Raw genomic sequence first — 20,385 nt, forward strand, 5'->3', positions numbered from 1 at the left:
TCTTTGTGACACAGTACTTGGCCGCAAAGAAATATATTGGTGGAAAGGTCAACATTCCCACTTGCTGTATCATACCGTGCTATTTTTGTACTTTTTTTTCTCTCTCTCTCACGTGTGCAAGTGTAAGTAATTGTTTTAATTTGTCACGCTTGGATGAATGCTAATTTCCTACAGGTAAGACAATGTAAAATCTTGTCACCTAGCGGAGACATGTGACATGGGGTGAAATGGCCACGTTCTGAAGGCATAATAAACTGCATACAACAATCCGGCAGTCTCGGACGATAGGGAATTTCAGATGTTTGTTTCCTAAATTTCCACTAGTCTAACTTTCCGATTAAAAAGGAGGATCGATCCATCTGCGTATGCATGTAAGTGCCTATTAAATATTCCTTTATATCTAATAGTAACGTATCACATTGCATATAATTATTAATACATACGTTTTGCGAACGGGCGCCGCTCACACCTTGTTCTTTACACCATGCTTTTACCACATGCCTTCAAACGAGAACAGTAGGAACCGTAGCTTGTAGTTAATTCTAATTTCTTGTATTGCCGAAGTTATAGCATGACATTTCTCACTTTTGGATAATATTTAATATTATATCACATTATAAACAATTAGTTTCTTATCGGTTTTTTTTTAAACCTCGCCAAGATATTAATCACTTTCAAAACATTTAAGGTTTATTTTGATACAGCTCTATACATGCACATAAGATGATATGCGCCAATGTCTTTACGTCATAGTGGTCATCTGCTCAGGCCCTGCAGAGTAGTGGTCACTGCTGTTAAGTAATCTACACGTAACATCTACATTTTACAGAGGTCGAAAAATAAGATACGTAAGTGGTTTGTATAATTAGATGAAAGTTTAGTAACCAATGCACTCTACATAGCTTGTCTCTCTGATCGTTCATTAATTAGTTTTGCCTATTAGAAGCTATAAAGGTACTGCCTGCCGTAAGAATTCATTAAGGTTTTAAAGTGTGTATTTAATTAGAATGGGTTAAAATGGGGAGAACGTTAATATCAATGAGCTTTTAAGAACATCCTGCGCGATATGTTGAGGACGTGATCAAATAAAGTGCTACAGTCGGACTTGACCAGCGGTGAGCTTCAGATGAGTGCTGCTTGTCTTCGAAGTAGTGTGTCTACTTGTTGTCAATCAATTATTATTTATTATATAAAAGTGAGTGGACTAAAAAAAAATACATTTGGTTGAAAATCTATTGCATAGTTTCATACAAAAACAGGTTTCATAAGTATATGTTTTGAGCGAAAACTTGTGAATCTTGGGTGCATAATACTTAAACTAAATCCAAGGCAAATTTTTTGCGGGAAATATCACATTTTGCAGTACACTAGATACTTATAAATGTAAATGAATATCAATATTTTTATTTATTTTTTCAAACATGCCTCTTTTCGTTTTTTTTAAATTTGATTTTCTATTAAATTTCAAATTGATAGCCACTACAATAATGTTGGATAAGAAACATCGTGAAACATGCAATACAGCTCTATTTATTGAATGATTGTTGTTGTTGTTTTTGTTGTTGTTGTGTAAAAGTCATAGGGAAGAGATCCCAGAGTTATTGGCCAGCATATTTTTCTTCGTTTTCCGTTGTTTTTATATACACACATGACATCATTTTCTTTCATCTTTAGTTTTGTCTAATACAGGATGTTTACACACAGAGTTTCTAATAAAACATTTAATAATCTGTGCAATAGGAAGTTTGAAAATGCACACATTAGACCTGACAGACACAAGTGTAATATTCATAAATAATACAGACATTAGAAAAACGATCTCTGGCCCTGATAAAGATATGTATAACGTAATGAGTAAAATATCCACGTCTGTGTAAGTTGTTGTTGTTGTTGTGGGGTTTAACGCCATTTTTCAGCACACGATAGGCTATACATGGCGGCCAGTATCAATGGTGGAGGAAGAACCCGGGAAATCCCGGAAAGAACCACCGACCCACGAGAAGCTACTGGCAAGCTTTCTCACATACCAACACTGGCCGAATCCAAGACTCGAACCCACGCAGACAGAGGTGAGATGGCAGTGATCCGTAACGGAGAGCGCTTTAGACCACTCGGACACTCGGGGCCCAGTCTGTGTAAGTCATATTTCTATAAGAAATTGATCAATATAAAGTCTTGTATACTGTGTATGCAGTCAGGATAGACAGCGGTCATGAGTTCGTGTATTTTCTGTATTCTTTATGTGTAAGCATTCTGGGCAGGCCGCAATCATTAATTCATGTATAAATCTGTATTATCTATGTGTATGCAGTCTCGGTAGGCCTCTGTCATGAATTCATTTATTTTCTGTACTGTCCATGTGTATGCAATACGGGAAGACTGCGATTATGAATTCAGGTTTTATATATATTCTCTGTGTGCATGCAGTCTGTACAGGCTCAAATCATAAATTTGTGTATTTTCTTCACTTATGATTTCCATAGTTTCGCAACAATAACAACAACAACAAGAAAAAAAACTTCGTCGCCACTTTATTCCTAGGTTAAAATAATGGTTGAATTATTGGCATGTCGGGGCTTTTTCGAAGCACGTTTAAATTCCTTGTTATCAACTACCACATAATCCATAAAAATGTGTTCCACATTAGCAATAATACAATTAATTTTTGTAGTGTTGTAATAGCATCACAAATGCTTTCATCACGGAGTACTAGTATGCTTTCATTACTGATTATTTTGATGCTTTCGGAGTTTAGTTTAGTCGACTGATCTATGGCGATCGCCTTGACAAATCACTCACACATCGCAGCTCTGTCTTCCTGAGTTCGAGTTTCGGCTAGTCGAAAGTGGGCATTTGATAAATCTTGTCACTATCTTCCCCTGAGTGGGTTGTTCTCCACGAGTTCTTTCCCCAATTCATGTTCTGGCTGCAATGTATACCCCAACGAGAGGAGAAGCTGGCGTTAAAGTACATACAACCCATGGAACACTAAGATGTTTGAATCATGAAAAACTCAGATACTTTAATCATGGAACACGTAGATGCTTGAATCATGGAATACTCAGATGCTTTAATCATGGATCACCTAGATACTTGAATTATGCAATGCTCAGATCCTTTAATCATGGAACACTCAGATGCTTGAATCATGGAACACTCAGATGCTGTAATTATGGAACACATAGATGCTTGAATCATGGAACACTCAGATGCTTTAATCATGGAACACTCAGATGCTTGAATCATGGAACACTCAGATGCTGTAATTATGGAACACCTAGATGCTTGAATCATGCAACACTAAGATGTTTTAATCATATAACACTCAGATGCTTTAATCATAGAACATCTAGATGATTGAATCATGGAACACCTAGATGCTTGAATCATGGAACACCTAGATGCTTGAATCATGGAACACTCAGATGCTTTAATCATATAACACTCAGATGCTTTAATCATATAACATCTAGATGATTGAATCATGGAACACCTAGATGCTTGAATCATGGAACACCTAGATGCTTTAATCATGGAACACTCAAATGCTTTAATCACCACGTACTTATATGTTTTCGGAACCCGGTGTTGAGATATAAATAACATACTTTGATATGTATTGCTGAAGATCGAAAAATTTATCACAAGTATCAGAAGTCTGCGACAGACAAGATGATTTGGTTAGACGGAATCGCTCATTGTGAATATCGTTGTAACTTTAAAACAGTACATTACCCATCGAAACCATATTTCATAACGAGCACGTGTAGCTAGATCGATAAAACCAATTAGTCACGTTTGCAAGACGTTAATTTCAACGGTAGCACGTTTCAGGACGTAAATGTCTTTTAATTAATGTTCAGCTTGATTATTGTGAAATAGTGCACAACTGAAGATGGAACCTCGGAGTGTAAACTGGTTGCGTGCACTATGATCGCACTAGAAAGTTATGTGAAGAAATGCATCAATCATGTGATCAAAAAGAAAGACGTTCCTCGCCGTTGTTTTACAACCATCATACACACGCAAGAATGAGAGAGCAGAAATCATAGCTATTCTGCGCTGTCTAGACTTATTATGCAAGAGCTGCGTGGGTTACAATACTACCGCGATGGAGACGTAGGCCTATCATTTTGGTGGCGACTAGACTGATCACGTATAATCAATCATGAATTTATAATATATAAAAAACGATATTGCGTACTTTAAAAATGAACAATAGATAAAGTCTCAAAATTGCGGATAAAGAAGGCTAATAAAAAATCCAACATGATTTGAAGAGATGCTAATGTTTCCAAGATACGTTTCATTTCAATTACTCTATTCAAATAACTGACTGCCTCAATGTCTCGAATCGGTTTTCTGAAAATGATTGACAGGTAATGACGTTTTAGAAATTAGTCTTACATTCACTTTACTGATATTGATTTTATTGAAATTTCGCTGCTTAACTCTGTCACAAAAAACAACACCAGATTAGATTAGGCTTTCATCCGACTTTGCATAAAGAAGAAAATTACCTTTGCATGGTATATTCTTATTATCATTTGAGATATTGTCTGTCGTGCTTAGTATCAACTCACATAGTGCGTGTCGTATGATTATTATTAACTAACACAATGCGTATTATGTACTTATTAGCAGCTAAAATATTGTATGTCGAGCTTATTATCAACTGACAGTGTTATATACTTATTATCTACTGACATAATGTGTGTTACATACTTATTATAGACTGATATAATGCGTGTTACATACGTATTATCTACTGACATAATGTGTGTTACATACTTATTATAGACTGATATAATGCGTGTTACATACGTATTATCTACTGACATAATGTGTGTTACATACTTATTATAGACTGATATAATGCGTGTTACATACGTATTATCTACTGACATAATGTGTGTTTTATAAAAAATTTCTCTCTGTCTCTCTTTCTTTATATATATATATATATATATATATATATATATATATATATATATATATATATATATATATATATATATATATATATATATATATATATATATAATGTACATACAATTCACTGGCCACCTATTCAGAATTCTAATTTCATTGCTGAAAGGATCAATTTATGTGAAATATATGAGAGTCAAATAGACAGAAGTTCCAAAAACACTTTGCTGCAGAGAAAATGGTTCATCTACTAAATGAGATTTGGAGAAAGTTACCACTCGTGCACGGCTTCAAGAAATGTATCAATAGCCTCTAGATAGGGCATAAAAAGAGACAAATGTCTTCCATAAATGTTACTTACGTAATTTCCATTACGTCTATGGATTTTATACTCGTGATCCGTTCAACCGCTCTAGTTGCCTAGTGGTTAGAGCGTCCATCTCGGATGCGGGTGGTCGTGGGTTCGATCTCCGGCCGAGTCATACCAAAAACTTATAAAAAATGGTACTACCAGCTGCCTCACTTTTAGTGCTAGGACTGGTCGGCCTGGTGTCAGGATAATGTGACTGGATGGGACATGATGCTACATGTCTGTGGCATGATGCCCCAGTGCTGGACATCGCTATAAAATGTCACACTGCAGACATCGTAGCGATCTGACTGAAAAGTTGTTAAAGCTACGATAATAATCACACACACACACACACACACACACACACACACACACACACACTTGTGATCCGTTCGTGATAATCAATGGCCTACAACTACGATCTCTCAGATATTTTATATATGTATTCAATAAAAATGTTTGTACCTAAGTTTTTGGGGTAATATATTTGCAACAATTTGTATATATTCAAGCATCTTTTTAAGCCATACTAGAAAATTAATATGGACTTTTAAATAATAGAATATACAAAGTTTTATATTTTCTCTCTATATCGTTCTGACCTGTATGTCGGTCTGTCAACATATATCGTGTACTGTGTCCAGGGATGTATTGAGAGACACAGAGAGAGAGAGAGAGAGAGAGAGAGAGAGAGAGCACTATATCCCCCAGTCATGGCACGTTTCGTTTTTGTCTGAAGGAAGATATAAACAAATTCATTAATTAGTCATCCACTCGTTCGTTAAGATAAAAACAAATTTTGACGTAATGTCAATTAGATATTTAGGTAAAACACAAAGAAGGTAGTCAAATTAAGCCTAATAGGAATGTCACGTTTGTAATACTTTCTTGAAATTTTCTTGAATCTGAAGAGCGTTTGCCTACCGGATCTCGTATTCCAAGACGACCACTAAAATGTGAAATTGAAATTGAATCACGACATTTAAAAAAGTGTACTTAAAGCTTCCAAGTAATAATTATTTTATAATTTTGCTTTTAATTACGATTCTGCGCAATTAGTTACGAAGCCAGTTTCTTTTGTCCAGGTTCGTGCAATCATTTACGAAACCGGTTTCTTTTGTCCAGGTTTGTTTGCTCTGCAGCTTACGTTTAAGTTCCTAATCGAGTAATAAGTGCTGTCGATCTCTTTTCTAAAATTTAGCTTATTACTAATCAACAGTATTAATTGTATATCAAGCATAACACGTGTATTTTTGTTTGTTGTTGTGCTTAACAGCCTTTGCTCCCCGACCTTCTCAAGTATGTTCTCGCCTAACATTAATGAAAAGGTACACTCAAATTGATTTATTTCACATGGATACACAAATTGCAGTAGCACTATTAACATTGTACCATATGTGTTAATACGTAGATACTACGTTCAATTTATCAAACATAAAATCCAAGGTTGACATTGTATTAACCGTTATGGGGATGAATAAAAGCCAGTTCATTACCAGTCCTTTTACTGCAGTCTTAGCACGCCATGCGCAACTGCAATGAAAAAACAGAAGCAAGAAATGCTTACTGAATAACACTGCAATGTGGATGCGATACATAAAATATTCGATTAGACCAATAACAAAGCAATATTCATTCATCAAGATCTTCTATAGTATGCAGAATTTAATAAAGAAGGTAACCAAATTCAATCTGCATTCATCAATCATTTTTGTTTACATTGCTTCGTCGTTGTACTACCTTCACATCTACCTGCACCCATCATAACCCCTCCATCCATGTTGCAATATGTACATGCTTTTATCATCTACGTCCTACCCCTCCCCCATGTTTTAATATTTACATGCTTTTATCATATATGTACCTATTTTTTTTCAACGTTCCTTTTAATATTGAATTTGTTTCATAACAGCCAGCTGTTTAAAGTTTACAGGCAAATATTTTACAACTGCAGCAACATTGGTGTGTGTGTGTATGATTATATATATATATATATATATATATATATATATATATATATATATATATATATATATATATATATATATATATATATAATTATACGGAGACAGAGACAGAGAATGTTTAATATATAGGCAAATATTTGTGAAAATTTTCAGAAGCGTTGCTTGGCGAAGTTGGGTTTATGGATAGAATAGTATGGGGATGTATACTTTTAAGTTGATTTCCAGTTGAAAAAAGTTTCCTGAATGTCTGTCCAGCCCCCTCCTCCCCCAAAAAACAACAAAAATACTTATAATCATTTTCTTCCTTTAGGTAGAGTAAACCAGAAGACATCCGTAATATAAAATGATACACTAGTTACCTTGACATAAAATGATACATTAACTACCTTGATATAAAATGATATACTAGTTACCTTGATACAAAATGATACACTAGTTACCGTGATATAAATTGATACACTAGCTACCTTGACACAAAATAATGCATTAGCTACCTTGACAAAAATGATACATTAGCTACCTGAATACAAAATGATACGATGGTTATCTTGACATAAAATTATACACTAGCTAACTTGATATAAAATTATAAACTAGTTGCCTTGACATAAAATTATACACTAGCTACCTTGATATAAAATAGTACACTAGTTGCCGTGATATAAAATAGTACACTAGTTCCCTTGATATAAAATGACGCACTAGCTACCTTGATATAAAATGATACAATAGTTACCTTGATATAAAATGATATACTAGTTACCTTGATACAAAATGATACCATAGTTACCTGGATATAAAATGATGCACTAGCTACCTTTGACATAAAATGATACACTAGCTACCTGGATACAAAATGATATAATAGTTACCTTGATATAAAATAGTACACTAGTTGCCTTGATATAAAATGATGCACTAGATATGTTTCCATGCACGTTTCTTTGACGTTGTAAACAAACTAATCAGAGAACGAAGCATATAAAAAAAGAAAAATGATTTTAAACTTTATATTGTCGTCCCATCGACCAATGGCAATAAATGTCTTGAAAGATTGGTTTTTTTCCTCAATTTATTAATATATATATTTTTTTTATTTCTTTGCACTGTTTTGTTCATAATGTAATCCGAAGCTGAACCAATGACATTTAATGTTTTTAAATTTCAGTTGTGTTTCATACATTTTAATTTGAAATAGTCTTGAATCTGCGAATGATTAATATATGATATTGTTTATGATTAATATACGATATTGTGAATGATTAATATATGATATTGTGAATGATTAATCTACGATATTGTGAATGATTAATATATGATATTGTGAATGATTAATATATGATATTGTGAATGATTAATATATGATATTGTGAATGATTAATATATGATAGTGTGAATGATTAATATACGATATTGTGAATGATTAATATATGATATTGTGAATGATTAATATATGATATTGTGAATGATTAATATATGATATTGTGAAAGGTTAATATATGATATTGTGAATGTTTAATATATGATATTGTGAATGATTAATATACGATATTGTGAATGATTAATATATGATATTGTGAATGATTAATAGATGATATTGTGAATGATTAATATATGATATTGTGCTATAAAGATTCTTGTGGATGAGGTACAAATAAAAACAGGGGCCCCGAGTGGTCTAAAGCGCTCTCAGTTACGAATCACCTCCATCTCACCTCTGTCTGCGTGGGTTCGAGTCCATGATTCGGCCAATGTGGATATATGAGAAAGCTTGCCAGTAGCTTCTCGTGGGTCGGTGGTTCTTCCTGGGGTTTTCCCGGGTTCTTCCTCCACCATGCATAGCCTATCGTGTGCTGAAAAATGGCGTTAAGCCCAACAACAACAACAAATAAAAACAAACAAAAAATACATGTACTGGAGTAAAACTCCCAAAACTAGTGATTGTGAGGCCAAACTTTAGTCGTTTAATTGAAGTGCCAGAAAAATAGGATTGATTATTAATATTTTAATGGGAACAAAACTATCTGGCCAGCCAGACGACATAGGGGTCAAGTAATTTTAAAAAAGTAAACGATCTACAAAATCCTTGAATATAAACAACTGCAAATTTCCAGAACATTTTCTGTTTTCTCTATTGGTGGTGGTGGTTGTGGTGTTTTGCTGGATTTCTAAAAACAGACTTGTTCGCATATGTAAACTATGTGTGTGTGTGTGTGTGTGTGTGTGTGTGTGTGTGTGTGTGTGTGTGTGTGCAGGCGTGTGGACGTGCAGTTGTGTGTGTGTGTATAAATTTGTGACAGGTATGAATAATTTATCGTCATGACATAAGTACTCCTGTTCTATTTCTACCCATTTTGATCAGGTATTTGCTATTTCTTGTCTGTATTTGTACTTCCTTCTCAACATATGTTAATTCACACGGTTCGTATATACGTTTTCCCACCGAAAGTCTATTTTCAAGACTAAACGAGAGTACTGAATTTTGACAGGACACCAAAATGACGGTGGCCCTTTACATTATACAAGCAGCTAATATTACCAATTTGAACTTAGGAGACCCCTTTAATTTATTATTGATCCTTTTAATGTAATACTGATAAAACCTTGATGGCCTTGGAGAGTGTTTACTTAAAAGGAGTTATGGATGTTTCGACTGTGTGATTTATGCATTCATAAAAGAAAACGTCAATCTATCTTCGCCAATAATAAATCAAGTACATTAAAGAAGTATTCTTTCGATAGATGAAAAGGTATTATCACCTGAATGACGATCAAGGTCATATGATTTTTATGTGTAATTTTTATTCATTTATCACTTTCAATTAAATTTTCTTGTAATCACTTACAAAACAGATATGTGTTGTCTGTATGAGCTAGCTTGACACTGCTTTCTCTCTCTCTCTCTCTCTCTCTCTCTCTCTCTCTCTCTCTCTCTCTCTCTCTATATATATATATATATATATATATATATATATATATATATATATAGAGAGAGAGAGAGAGAGAGAGAGAGAGATTTTGCTAATTCGATCAGTATTGACTAAATGCCCAAGTATGCGCGTGTTTGTCTCAGGAAGTGCTTGTTTTCATATGATGACATTCTCGTGTATGTCCATTTATCAATAATACAAGATTAAATTTATCTGATGCGCATCGTTACACTAACTGTACGCTTCTTTGTGCCGATTGTAGATTCACTTTGTAAAGCAAAAAAAAAAAAAAAAACGTGAACACCTTTAATAGCATATTTAATTAATCTAGGAAGAAAAAGAAGATTGGTAAAACCAGTGCCAGTCTTTGTCAGCAGATGTAAGGTATTATTTTTTTTACAGAAATCAAAATACAGAATTAAAATATACTTTCTTCAACGCATTACGATGAAATCTCGATAAACCAAATATTATATCAAAACTCGAGCAATATTCACTCTCAAGAGCTTTCTGACGCATGCAAGGTTTAAGACAGTAAACAAATTCAATTTGAGTTCGTAACAAACATTTAAAACAGTTTTATTGCCTTCTTACATGAGTTACCCATATATTATGTTTTATGAATATTCTTTTTATCTCATCTTTTTGGGTCCGAAACCGTTTTTATCTCAAATGCCTTTATCAGCAAACGTTTTATTCTCCACACTGTAGCCCAGGTATTTTCTTTTTTTTTTTTTAGCTCTCTTTTATAAATTGTAGTATAACGTAGTATGTTTACGGAGATGCTGTTGGAAATTATAAATCATCAGTGATGCACCTTTTCGATATATCGATACTTTAATGTTGCCAGAAGTAAATTACTTTTTTTTATTGGTACTGTTAACTTGTTGCCAGAATCTTGTATAAATCATTTTTGAATAATGTCTGTGGTCTCTGATAAATAATAATAAAAACAGCTTTTGTAAGCGGTGATAAATATCATATTATTTTAGCAATACATAAATACATACATACATCCACCTCGGATGCGGGAGGTCGTTGGTTCGATCCCCGGCCGAGTTATACCAAAGACTTACAAATATGGCACTGACATCTGCCTCGCTCGGCGCTCAACATTAAGAGGTTAGTGTTATGACTGGTCGGTCTGGTGTCAGGATAATGTGACTGGGTGGGACATGATGCTACATGTCTGCGGCATGATGCCCCAGTGCTAGACATCACTATAAACTGCCACACTGCAAACATCGGTGCGATATGACTGAAAAATTGCTAAAGTTACGTTAAAATCCAAACCACACACACACACACACACACACACACACACACACACACACATTGCATAAAGCACGTGCAATATATAAACACGTACATTGCATAAAACACGTGCAGTACATAAAACACATGATTCACATAAAACACGCGCAATACATAAAGTACGTTTAGCACATAAAACACGTTTAGTGCATAAAGCAAGTGCAGTACACAAAACACGTGCTATACATGAAGTACATACAGTACATAAAACACGTGTGTGCAAAATACATTCAATGAAATACATCTAATGCAAAAAACACATCCAATACTTAAAACATGCAATACATAAAACACATGCAATAGATAACCGCATGCAATACATATAACATATAATACATAAAACACATGCAATACATAAGACATATGCAGTACATAAGACATGTGATACATAAAACATGCAATTCAGAAAACGCAAGCAATACATAAGATATGTACTACATGAAACATATACAATACACGAAACACATGCAACAGAGAAAAATGCAATACATGAAGTACATGCTATACATAAAACTACATAGAATATGTAATACATAAAACACATGCAATACATAAAACACATGAAAAACATAAATTTACATAAAATACGTGCAATGCATGAAACATATGGAATACATAAAACTACACAAAGCACGTGCAATACATAAAACTACATAAAACACGTTCAACGATAAAATACAAGCAATGTATAAAACATACGCAATACATAAAACTACATAAATCACAGGCAATACACGAAACGCATGCAATACATAAAACTACATAAAGCACATGCATTACATAAAACTACATAAATACGTGCAATACAATAAAACTACATAAAACACGATCAATAATAAAACATAAGCAATTCATAAAACACACGCTATACATAAAGCATACAATACATAAAAGCATGCAATACATGAAACTACATCAAACATGCAATACATAAAGCACATGCAATACAGGAAACAAATGTAATAGGGAAAACACATGTATTAGGACAGAATTTTTTAGTACAAGTAACAAGATTTAAATTTTCTCTAAATTGTAATAAGAGTAAGTTTTGATTAAGTTATATTGAAAGTAATTTTCTATTTAAATATATTGAAATTGAATCTATTTATTTCTGTATTATGATTGTGTACTAGTTAACAATGATTGCGCTCTTATGATCAAGTACGAACCGTCTTATACATAAATTGCCCTGTATCTCATAGTCAGCAAAAAGTACATTCGCTAGGTGACGTAAATAGATGAACTAGACAGATTCCAAAGATTTTTCTAGAGGGCAAATGCACTGATCTTTCAGAAGTACCTACGTAATAATGTACATAGACCCAGACGATAATCTGTAGAGACTACGAAGCCTCATTTTGAGATTCTGGCCAACGCAAAAAAACTAGGCTCATGCCCATACTTGGCTTTGTCTTAAGAAACTGATATATAAGATCCCAACCCTAGGGCTCTCAGTTTGCTAGCCAGAAAACTCAAACAGCTTTTGTCTTTGCAGGTAAGATAACCGTCTATGTACAATTTTTCATATAGTATAAGGACTTTTAGTGTTATAAGAATTTTTAGTGCTAAGATGTTCATCGTACGTTACAACATTAGATCATTTTAATATTTCTTTGGTATTCTTTAATATAATGTATTGGAAAGTTTAATTGCTTGAAGAACTTGTATTTACTTATAATTATATTATTGATTATAGTAAAAGCAACGTTCGCTACCAACTTCATACTCAGTAATAGTTAATTTAGAAATAAAATACTCTTTAAATAATAAAGTTTAATATGTTGACATTTTAGAATAAATTCAGTAACATATATTTCAATTACGATATTGGTCTGAAATATTGAACTTTAGATTCTTTTGCTATCGTGAATTTATTCGATATTTAATTATCTGTATTACATTCTAAACGGCAGATATTATACAATGTATGATGTTGGTAAGTGAAAGAATACCGTAGTTTTATATGTATTTCTTATATCCGCAATTTAAGCTTATGTAGTTTGATATTGGAATGTAATTTTATATGTTGAGTATTGCAATGAAGTTTGCTGGCCAGAAAACTCAGGTAGCTTCTGTCAATGCAGTCGACCCCGAGTACCTTCAATTTCCAAGATGTAGCCACATCTTCATCATCAAGTGACACCTCTTTCAAGAGGATTGAACTTCCCTCCTTTTCTCTCTCTCTCTCTCTCTCTCTCTCTCTCTCTCTCTCTCTCTCTCTCCGTTGGGTTTTGGAAACAGCTTGACTTAGAGTTTATGAGGCAAATTACCTCATAAAACATGCATTACAAGAAGCACATGCAATGCATAAAACTACATAGAACATGTAATACATGCAACACATGCCTAGCATGAAACGCGTAATACAAAAAGCTATATAAAACACGTGCAATACGCGAAACGGATGCAATACATGAAACCATATAAAGCACGTACAATACATAAAACTACATAAACACGTTCAATTATAAAACACAAGCAATGCATAAAACGCACGCAATACATAAAACTACATAAAGCATATTCGATAACACTGGTCAACAGTGAAATCATTACTGACTTGAAAAGGCCCTAATCTGTAGTATTTTGGTGTGCCGAACACGAATATAACCGTGAAAAATTTGTATTGGCTCTCGTTTTGAAGATATTCATATACCTCATTTTCTATGTTTCACTGTGTAAATTTCTCCAGTAGGACTGCAGCAACATCCGGAATAATGATGTAACATTGCATAATACCATCATGCTCACATCATCCACAGTTGATTGCATCATTTTCTGATGCAATGCAATACTAATGCCATGCGGCTGCTGAAGTAAGTTGACGTCAGCAGTGTACTATACATGTGTAGGCCTATTATACTAATGCCAGGCGGCTGCTGAAGCTGACGTAAGCAGTGTACTATATAAAGCCCAATCAGATAGGTTCAGCATTTAAAATATTTTAGACGTTGTGCGAGACAGTTCAAGCTACTGTTACATAAAACTTATTATTTTATCCATTTACGTACAATAAAGAACAGTAATGCCTCGAAAGTGTGTTAATACCGCGGACAATTTTTGCTATATTTGTGGGGAAGTGACATTTGCCAACCAGAAGAAAAGTATCAATTCTCAAGTGAAGAAGGCATATCATCTTTACTTCGGATGCAAGGTTGGTGACCAAGACAAGCCTTGGGCTCCGCATATATGCTGTGCTACATGTACAACACAGCTTTCACAGTGGTTGAATTGCAAAAGGTCATCAATGCCGTTTGCAGTCCCAATGGTGTGGAGAGAGCCAAGCAACCACCTAAATGACTGTTACTTCTGCTTGGTTCCTCCTCTTTCCGGCGGAATAACGAAGCGAAAGAAGTCGAGAATAGTCTACCCAAACATTCCGTCTGCATTGAGACCAGTTCCACATGGTGAGGGACTTCCTATTCCAGAACCTCCAGCAGAATATTCTCTTGATTCATCTGACGAAGACAAAGGTGAGTCGACCTGTTCTTCTCCTGGTCCATCAGCATGCAGTGATCCAGATTTTCACTGTGGTGCATCATCAACCCCACACAGAATAACACAGGAAGAACTAAATGACCTGATTCGTGATTTGGACTTATCAAAGAACAAGGCAGAATTGCTAGGATCAAGACTCCAACAATGGAATCTTCTAGAAGAAGATGTCACAATTACTGCATATCGAAAGCGCCACCAGCAATTGGAGCCTTTCTTCAGAAAGGAAAGTAATCTGATATTCTGTTCCGATATTGAGGGCCTCATGAATGCTTTAAAAATCACTCATGACCCACAAGAATGGAGACTATTTGTGGACTCTTCGAAACTGAGTCTCAAGGCTGTGCTTTTGCACAATGGAAACATTCTTCCATCTATTCCAGTAGCGTATGCTGTCCACATGAAAGAGACATATGATAACTTAAGGCAGCTACTGAATTCCATTGAGTATAACAAGTACAGCTGGCACCTCTGTGGTGATTTGAAGGTAGTTGCCCTTTTAATGGGACTGCAGCAAGGATATACAAAATACATGTGTTTCTTATGCGAGTGGGATAGCCGAGCAAGGGAAATGCACTACATGAGGAAGGAATGGACTCACAGGCAGAATGTAGCCATTGGAGAGAAGAATATCCAACACCCAGCTCTGGTTGAGGCTCAGAAAATCTTGCTACCACCCCTTCACATCAAACTAGGTTTGATGAAGAACTTCGTGAAAGCCATTGACCGGACTTTGCCAGCATTCCGATACCTGCATGAAAAATTCCCTCGACTCAGCGAAGCAAAGATTAAAGAGGGAGTTTTTGTGGGTCCTCAGATTCGAGAGCTTTTCAAAGATGACCGGTTCAACAACTTGCTGGAAGGTGACGCGAAACAAGCATGGAATGCTTTTCGCCTAGTTTCTACAAACTTCCTCGGAAATGTTAGGGCAGAAAACTATAAGGAACTAGTAGAAGACATGTTGATGAAGTATAAGAAACTTGGCTGCAATATGTCTCTAAAGATTCACTTCCTTCATTCCCATTTGGATTTCTTTCCTAGCAACTGTGGTATTGTTAGTGATGAACACGGCGAACGTTTTCATCAAGATATCGCAACAATGGAACAAAGATACCAGGGAAAATGGTCCACTACAATGCTGGCTGACTACTGCTGGACACTCCTCAGAGATGCTCCCGAACAGCTGTACAAGAGACAGGCGAAGAAATCTAAGATGTAGTCAATGACTTGATTTTTTATAGGTAGGCTATTACAGTTGACCTTTTACTATTGGAATGCATTTCGGTATGTAAACATTAATTTCTTGCAGATTACAAAAAAACTAGAGCCAATTTTGCAATTTGACTGTCATATTCGTGTTCAGCACATAAAAATTGATAAGAATTGACTAATTTTATTTCAGCAACATGACTTTTGTAAAAATTTGTTGTCCAGTGTAATAAAACACAAACAATGCATAAAACACATGCAATACATATAACTGCATAAAAGATATACAATAAATAAAGCTATATAAAACACACGCAATGCACGAAACACATGTAATGCACAGAACACGTGCGATGTATAAAACTACATATAAAACTACATTAAAACACATGCAATACATAAAAATACAATAAAAACATGCAATAATAAAACACATGCAATTCATAAAACTATATAAAACACAAGCAATATATAAAACGCATGTAATGCATAAAACAAATGATATACGTAAAACATAAGCAATATGTAAAAGTACGCAAACACTATTGGCCGCCATGTAAAGCCCATCATGAGCTGAAAAATGGTATAAGACTCAAAGCCACAACAACAACAAAATCAATAACAGTAACAGAATATTAGAAGAGTTGTATTATGTTTAAATCTGAATCATTCAAACACTATTGAATTTAATATTTGCTTGATAAGCATTAACATCCACAACGGTAGGTTTTGAATAATGAGAACAATGATTGATTGATTGATTGATTGATTGATTGATTGATTGATTGATTGATTATCAGTCAACCTTCAATAATGTTTACCTCATTTTTAATTCATGGCATTTATGATGAGTAATGTTAATTCATCAGAATCGGAAATTGATTTACTTTATTGAAATCAGAATATTGATTGAAGTTGTTTCATTATTTAAACCGTAGAATAAATGCACAACTATGCACAATATATACTGTTGTAACTGACTGCAGTTTTGGGGCTGTACCACCTATATATCTACCTGTGTCCATCTACGACAATGCGAATCTAGATATATTACTATGTACTACCTGCTTAACTACCTATAACCATCCATATCATGTATCATTACATGCAGGTGTTGTATAATCAATACACCAATTTTATCCACGTTCCTTCTACCTGTAAATATCTTTATTAGTAGTCAATTGATTACAATTTTGTTTGTTTGAAAAATACAATAAAATGTGTTTGTGTGTATAAGTGTGTATGTGAGTGTGTGCATGCGTGTTAAAGACATTTACGCAATGTTTTAGTCAAGCTTGAATATTTACCAGAATTGATGGCTGGGATTGATGTTGGTGGACCTCGCGTAGTTGGGTTGCTGGGTATAAACATTTTTTTCGTCAGTACCTATTCAGAAAAAAAAAACCAACACTTATTTATCATCACTTCCTTTGGTTAGATGCATCAAAATTTCATTTACACATTTCAGCATGCAAACTAATTTGATAGATGGTACAATTACATTATAATTTTTAATCCATGATTCTATGACGCAAATGCTTTTTTGTAATGTGGATAAAATAATTTGTTCACCATGCGTACAGAAGAATGTATACATTTATATCGTGTTCCATCGATCATATTATTTAATAGATTTGATACTTCAAAGTCCCTCGTTTATAAATGTCTTATCCACATTGAATTAACAATGATTTGCTTGAATGCATTTTCAATTATTGTTTTTATTCACCAAATTTTAGGAGAATAACTTATTTCCGACTTCATAGGTCTATTTATTCAACGTGTGATTCTAAGTCGAAACCTTGTCATACATATTTTTCATCTACATTTTCTACATTATATTTCGAAATAATTTAACGCTCGTTTTCTGAAAAATCTCTAAATAAAAATTAATGGTCATTAGATTATTTTTTTTTTCAATTTCGCGTGGATGCATTGTTTTTCAAAAAATTTCGCGTGGACGCATTGTTTCAGTAATTACTAACGTACTTTTGGGTTGGCAAGCCTAAGCGTTCACGAATATTTTTCAGCACAATTTAAATAACGTACTTACAATACACTAGTTATTTAAATGAAATAAAGATATAAACAAAGTTTTTTTTTGTTTGTTTGTACACTGTGATCGAAATAAAGCCGAAGTATACTATTATAACTTGAAAGTATGTTTTTGATCTTCAGGCAAATTCATTTACAGACCTCGCCCGACTTATATTCTCAGTGAAACGAATCCGATTCTTCCTTATCTGCAACGCCAAAAAAAACAAAAAAAAAAATCTGACGTAAATGGGACGGCTACTTTGCGTTGGTGATAACGCCTGCATGGCGGTCAAGATACTGACACTCTGTCTAGTTCTCTCGATAAATCATCTACATTTCTGTAAGCAAAAAGACGTTATCGTTAACTATTCGCTATGAAGGAGAGGGCCTGTTTCTTTTAGTGTAAAGTGAACCATTGATTATTTTATTTTCTCTAGCCTTAAAAAAGGCAGCTTTTACTCACAGTTTTGAAGTCTATTTTGCTGCCAGTTGGACAATAAACACTTTGTCCTCTACCGTTCACATCGGCCGCCATACCACAGATATCGCCATCGCATTGTACTTTCTTCTGAAAACCTCAGATATCGCGATTTTAGCTACAATGACATCAGCATCTGCGTGCCTCATACTTTCTTGAAATAAACATGGTCTTTTGTCGCACTGTTGATGAGTGATATAACGTGATGACGTGGCGATGTGGAGTATCGTGTCTTGTGCTCGTTCTTTGCCTGTGAAAAGTAACGTTTCTAGGTGGTAAGAACTGTGTATTGACCTTGTCGCTGAGCTTTAAGTAAGAATACAAGATTGGTAACAAATACTGCGTTATGTAAGAGAGGCAGTAATCTTTGATTAACGTTACACGTATTTCTTTGTTCTATGTCACAATCAAGCATGCACAAAACTTGACATCATGCGTGCACGATACATAGGCGAAGCCTATGAGATTTGAGCATTTGTGCAGGCATACGTGTGCAGACGGACATACCGTTTCTAACGGCTGTACGTTTCGCCACAAGATAATGAACTTTGGCGTTCCTATCTATATTATTGCATTCGGCAAGCCACGCAGCAAACAATGTCCGCGATGCGTTATGTAATCGGTGTGATTCGGGATCTCACAGTTTAGTAGAGAAACCATCGACGAGTGCTGTATGTTAGTGTGTATGTGTGTGTGTGTGTGTGTGTGTGTGTGTGATTTGGATTTGAACTTTTCAGTCATATCGCTACGATGTATGCAGCTTGGCAGTTTATAGCGATTCCTAGCCCTGTTGCACGATGCCCCACCATTCACATTATCCTGACACCATGCCAACCAGTCCTAACACTAACCTCTTAACGCTGATCGCAAAGCGAGGCAGCTGTTAGTACCATTTTTGTAAGTCTTTGGTATGACTCAGTCGGGGATCGAACCTACCATCTCCATCATCCGAAACGGACGCTCTAACACTAGGCCACTGGAGCAGTCACGCGTGGTGAGTATGTAGATGTCATGTATTATTGACATTTCTGTTTAATAAAGGCTCTTGATATATTTGTGGACGTTTTGAAAGATAGATAAACTTTCTTCATGTCTCTTTCTGTAGAGAAACCCTTTTTCCTGAACAAAATTTGTTCCAAAAACGTTTGTCCGGCGTTCGTTTCGCCTACATTAATGCTTCCGGCAGTGAAATTAAGATCTTGAATTTATTCACAATTGTTCCAATCCCAGAACAGAAAATTATTCCAAAAAGACAGTTTTATTAAATTCCCTGATTAAACTATCTTTCTGGGGAATTTCTACAGAATAAATAGTACCAATTTTGACTAGAAAACCACTAGGTACCAATTTAATATAGAAAATCATTAGGTACCAAGTTTGAACAGAAAACAGTTAGGTACCAATTTCGGAGAGAAAATCATTAGGTACCAAGTTTGAACAGAAAACAGTTAGGTACCAATTTCGGAGAGAAAATCATTAGGTACCAAGTTTGAACAGAAAACAGTTAGGTACCAATTTCGGAGAGAAAATCATTAGGTACCAATTTTGGAGAGAAAATCATTAGGTACCAATTTCGGAGAGAAAATCATTAGGTACCAATTTTGTACAGTAATATATTAATCGCCAATCTTTTTTTATAGGAATCTTTTCGGTACCAAGTTAGATAGAAACGTA

The 20,385-nt window shown here is 34.7% G+C and overlaps 1 protein-coding gene across 1 annotated transcript in view; it reads left to right on the top strand.

The window, feature by feature from the left end:
* The first annotated feature begins 202 nt into the window (after nt 1-202).
* Nucleotides 203-20,385, top strand: part of LOC149771699 (dual oxidase-like) — a 143,497-nt gene continuing 123,314 nt past the window's right edge. The window contains exon 1 of the mRNA XM_089948215.1: nt 203-371. The gene's annotated coding sequence lies outside the window, so the exon portion shown is untranslated. The remainder of the gene's footprint in view (nt 372-20,385) is intronic.

This window comes from Sinohyriopsis cumingii, unplaced genomic scaffold (genome assembly GCF_028554795.1).
Source record: "Sinohyriopsis cumingii isolate HCF-2022 unplaced genomic scaffold, ASM2855479v2 utg001711l, whole genome shotgun sequence".
NCBI lineage: Eukaryota > Metazoa > Mollusca > Bivalvia > Unionida > Unionidae > Sinohyriopsis > Sinohyriopsis cumingii.